This window comes from Cydia amplana, chromosome 10 (assembly GCF_948474715.1).
Source record: "Cydia amplana chromosome 10, ilCydAmpl1.1, whole genome shotgun sequence".
Lineage (NCBI taxonomy): Eukaryota > Metazoa > Arthropoda > Insecta > Lepidoptera > Tortricidae > Cydia > Cydia amplana.
Genome location: NC_086078.1, coordinates 18957725 through 18963338, shown reverse-complemented (window position 1 = coordinate 18963338; position 5614 = coordinate 18957725).

Here is a 5614-nt window from a genome sequence, read left to right as displayed (position 1 = left end):
CGCGGCAACGAAAGAAGCAATACGTGAGGCAGAGCTATTGGGAGCCCACGTAATGCTTCTCCAAGAACCATACATTGGAGCAAAAGGTATCCTCTCATGCAATCATAGATGTATTCAAATGTGTAAAGGTGATAATCCGGTCAAGTCGGCTGTCGTCGTTCTCGACCCTTCGATTAGATTAGTTGTAAATCCTGATCATGTCACAAAAAACATAACTGCTGTAACATTAAATATCTCTAAAATTAGCGTGTGTGTAGTCAGCGTCTATCTGGAAGGAGACCGGCAACTAGACGAGTACATCAAGAAGCTGGAAGAGATAGTGATATCATCGAATACCCCACACATCATAATAGGAGGAGACATAAATGCCACAAGTCCCTGGTGGGGCTGCGGAACGGAAGATAGGAGGGGAACGGAAATAGTGGAGTTCTGCTCGGGAAGCGGTCTCAACGTGCTGAACAGGGGTATGACACCAACATTCTACACGGAACGCGCGGAAAGGTTATATACTAGCATCGTGGATGTTACCCTTTGTTCAGATAGCCTATTGCCCAGGATCTCGGAGTGGAAGGTGAATACACAAGACACGGGTCTGGCTGACCATAGAGGAATCACTTTTAACATGAAAACAGACAAAGAAAACCACGTAGAAAAAGGGGACACCACGAGGCGCTATGACACAACTAAAGCGGACTGGGAAACCTTCAAGGAGAATCTCATTCAGGAGCTAGAGAGAGCAGATGTAACAAGTGAGACCATAAATAGAACCAATCAGCACTCGGAAATCGAAGACCTCGTAGAGCGATTCAGCAAAGCCATAGAAACCGCAGGACAGAGCAGTATTCCGGAGCTCAGTAACCGAGGAAAACCCCGGAAAACCTCCTGGTGGAATCAAGAGCTGGAGGAACAAAAGAAATTAGTGAAACGGGCACGAAGAAGGATACAGAACGCAAACCCAGCCCGGAAGACGCTAGTTTATGCGGAGTACGCCAAGGCGCGGGAGGAGTACAAAGCATCTATAGAGAGAGCGATAACAGAGAGCTGGAAGGCCTTCTGCTCAAGACAAGAAAGAGAAGATCAATGGAAAACCACCTACAGGGTTATAAAGAAGTGCGGAAGGGAAGGTGCAACAGCCGGAGAATGCCTTCTAAAGTCCCCAGCGGATGGAAATATACTTGATCCAGCACAGTCGGCCCAACTTCTAGTAGATACTTTTTACCCCAAGGATGATCCAACACAGGATGACCAACGGCACATGGGAATCAGAGAGGAAGCACTAGCGATCCGGAGACAAATCGAAAACAATGATAGAGCAGAAGAGCCAACCCCTTTCACAATGGAAGAGATGTTTACAGTGCTGCAAGGGATGAACCCGAGGAAGGCACCAGGAGAGGATGGAATCACTGCCGACATTGTCCTCAGAGTCGCAAGAGCGACTCCGCTCTTGCTAGAGATCTATAATAAATGCTTAAGCCGGCTGTACTTCCCAAGGATCTGGAAGAAAGCATATATAAGAGTGATCCCGAAACCGGGCAAGGACGACTACGACACCCCGAAGGCACACAGACCAATAGGACTTCTATCTGTTATAGGTAAGGTTTGTGAAAAGATGGTCATAAGGCGATTAACCTGGGAGCTACAAAACAAGGAAGGTATAAACCCGCGCCAGTACGGATTCATGCCGCAGAGGAGCACAGAAGATGCTCTTTACGACGCCCTCACATTTATACAAAAAGGCCTTAAAAGGAAGCAACTAGTGGCATTGGTGTCGCTCGACATCGAGGGGGCATTCGACTCTGCATGGTGGCCGGCAATAGTCACAGAGCTCAAAAAGAAGAATATAAGCCACCACATACTAGGCATTCTGTGCAGCTACCTTAGTGATCGCAAAGTGGAACTAAGCTACCTGGGGAAGAGGGCCCATGCTGAGACAGAGAGAGGCTGCATACAAGGCTCTATAGGGGGACCGATGCTCTGGAACCTCCAATTGGACCCGCTTCTAGAGGAAGCCCAAGCAGAAGGAAGGGAAATCCAAGCCTTCGCGGACGACATTCTAGTTATGGCGAGTGCGGACTCAACAACCGAGCTGGAAAAGGAAATAAATGAAGCCCTAAAACTAGTGGAGAACTGGGGAAGGAAAAATAAAATGAAATTTGCCCCCCAAAAGACCCAGGCAATGTTAATAACCAAGAGGCTAAAGTATATCACACCACAGTTCCAACTCCAAGGCATCTCACTTGCTCTCACCGAACAAATAAAAATGCTAGGCCTAACTATAGACAAAAATTTAAGCTTCAAACCTCATCTGGAGAAAGTGGTTGCCAAAGCAATAAGCCTGTACAAGAGAGTGGCAAGGATGGCTAAGGCACAATGGGGATTAAACCCGGAAATACTCAAGTCGATCTATATTACAGTAGTGGAACCGACAATATTATATGCGGCTGGGGCCTGGGGGGGAGTGCACAGCAGGGTATACGCTAGAAACCGTCTACATCAAATAACAAGAGCATTCGCAATTAAAATAGCAAAAGCGCATAGAACGGTCTCACTGGTGTCGGCAACCCTACTGGCTGGTATCCTCCCCCTGGACCTTAGATTGAAGGAGCAGCTGGAAATTTATGAAATAAAAAGGGGCAAGCAAATTACAGCACTACCTGGTCGCGCACTACAAGGAAGAGTACATCCGGCACAGCTCCCTCACCCAGCACAACGCAGTCGCATAAAATTTGGCTTTGTGAACACCCCGCGAGACCTAGAATCAATTTCTGAGGGGATATTTATATACTATACAGATGGAAGCAAGATTGAGGGAAAGGTGGGCAGTGGGGTATCCTGCTGGAAAAATGGCGAAGAAGTAGCATCAACAAGCTTCAGACTTGAGAGTTTCTGTACAGTCTTCCAAGCGGAACTGATGGCGGTACTGCGGGCTACAGCGCTGATCGTTCAGAGGAAGCAAAATGGCTGCATCTTGTGCGATTCTAGAGCAGCCCTACAATCGATCTGCGACCCCGAATCACTGAACCCAGTAGCAGTAGGAATAAGACAGGGTATTGAAAAAGCAAACGAGCAAGGAAACTCAGTAGAACTGTACTGGATTAAAGCGCACGTAGGAATACCAGGCAATGAGAGAGCAGACGACCTCGCCAAAAACGCCGCGCTTAGAAACAAAAGTGCGCCGATGTATGACAAGTTCCCCCTATCCTACGCAAAGCGAACCATCAGGGACGACACCTTAAAAACGTGGCAGCACCTATTTACAACAGCGGAAACCGGCGCCGGGACGCGGCTATTCTTCAGGGACGTTAGAAAGGCAAAGAAGATACTCGGGAAGTTAGACGCTGACAACACAAACGCTCAAATTCTAACGGGACATGGCGGGATAAAAGAATACCTGTATAGATTTAAGATCGGCCCCTCCCCATACTGTGTTTGCGACGACAGTACGATCGAGTCAGTATCTCATATTTTGGCAGAGTGCCCTAGATATGACTACGAGCGCCTGGAGTGCGAACACGGTATGGGTAGAAAAATTACTGAAGGTAACCTATGGGAATTAATCGAGAGCGACGACACCCGACACACATTTATAAGGTACGCTAGGAGGATCATGGTAAGGGTCGCAAGGGCGAACGGCTCTAAAGCAAAATAAATTGTATTAAATTGTAAATTGAACTAAATTGTAAAGCGCATAAAATTGTAAACTGTATTAAACTGTTAAATGTATAAAATTGAAAATTGAAACAAAATCTAAATCGAATTAAATTGTAAAAGTGTATTAAATTGTATAAAATTGTAAATAGTACTAAATAGTGTATTAAATATTGTAGTAAATTTTTCAATTTATGTCAATACTTATTGTAGTGATAAGTATTGACATAACTAAATGAAATATGTATATCGCCTAAATTAATAAGATTAAATAACACAAAGAAGTGTAATGGTGGAGTAGTTTTCTACGCCTTGTAGTGTAAAAATATTGTATAGTGGCCAGCATAGTGGTATTATTTGCTTAAGGTAATTAATGCATTGGACTAATCGTAGTTTTTAAACAAAATAAACAGTAAATTCAGGCTGGCCAATTAAAATAATTCCTACTTACCTAGTGGTAGCGCTATTATAGACCACCTGTAAATATTGGGAAGGCGGCCGAAGTCGATTAAAAAACCTAACACCTAACACACTAACAAACACAGTAGTACTTAAAGAGATACTAAGAGCTTACAAAAGACTGTAAATTGGCTTATTTCAGAACGATGGTGTGCGAGGCATGCAAAGGGGAGTTTGAGGAGCTGAGGAGGCTCGCGGCGGTTGTCATGGAAGACCAACAAGCCCAGATTGACTCTCTGCTGCGGGTAAACATATCGCAGCGAGAGTTAATCCGAAATCTGCTTGAGGCGGGAGGCCAGAGGAGCAGCCCACCCCCAATACTCCCCCAACTGATGCCCCCCCCCCCGGCAGAGGAACAGGAGGAACAAGGTGGAGATCCCGAGCTGGAGCGAAGAGCACCGGATGGGGTGGAGTGTGACGCACCGGCTCCGGGATCGAGCGGCGGGGAACAATTGCAGGAGCTGGAGGCCGAATCGGAGGAGGAGGATGAGGCACAACAGGGGGTAAGCAACCGAGAGGGAATACGAGTGGCTATACCACTGGGACGGATCGGACGCGCAGGGGAACCGCTCGCGGAGCTGGAATCGGACGACTCCACCTCGTCCTCCTCGTCGTCCTCTTCCTCCTCCTCCTCCTCTGCGTCATCTGCGCCTCCGCCGCCGCCCCCTGGAGGCGCGGACGTGGCCGCATCCGGCCAAAGCGTGGCTGGCTCCCCTTCCACCAGAGAAGGAGAGGCTCAGCCGGCACCGGAGCTCACGGATGACGAGGACGAGGAGCCGTTCCAGGACTCAGGGAGCTCGTGGGCTCCGTCACCGGAAGATAGAAGATCCTCCGGAACGGAGGCCACGAGCCCAAACTCGGTGAGGGCAGACACCCCGAGAACCAGGCGGTGGAGGAATATGGAGCTCTTATTCCAGGGTCCCACAACGACGGGAGCACCGAAAATTAAGGAGGGGTCATTTCAACAATGTGTATTCTGCGGATACCACACTAAGACGAGGAACATACATAGACACCTACGAAATATTCACGGGAAGGGACTGGGAGCACACGAAGGCTCACAAATATTCACGTATTATGGATATTTTAGAACGGCCACTCCCCATAAGTTCTGCCCCCCGAAATTCACCCCGCCAAGGGAAATCCTGGCCAAGATGCAAAGGGTCAATAAAATATGGCTGAAAACAGCCAAATAAGACCCGCGGGGGAAAGAAGAACACAACAAAAATTCACGTCATTCTACATCACCTTTACACATATTCTTCGGTTGCCAGCCCAATGTCCCAAGTCGAATAATGTTAAAAATAAATAATCGTTGATCTTTAAAGAAGAAAGTTTTTGTTTTTTGGTTTGTTTTTAGTTCTAGATTTAGGATTAGTTATATATAATTAGTTATAAATAAATAAAAACAAATAAAGAAATTCGCTCTAGTGTTTAATTATAATTTGGAAAAGTCCTTTTTAAAATTGTTTAATATATTGTGTCTAACAAAGAAGAACACACATTA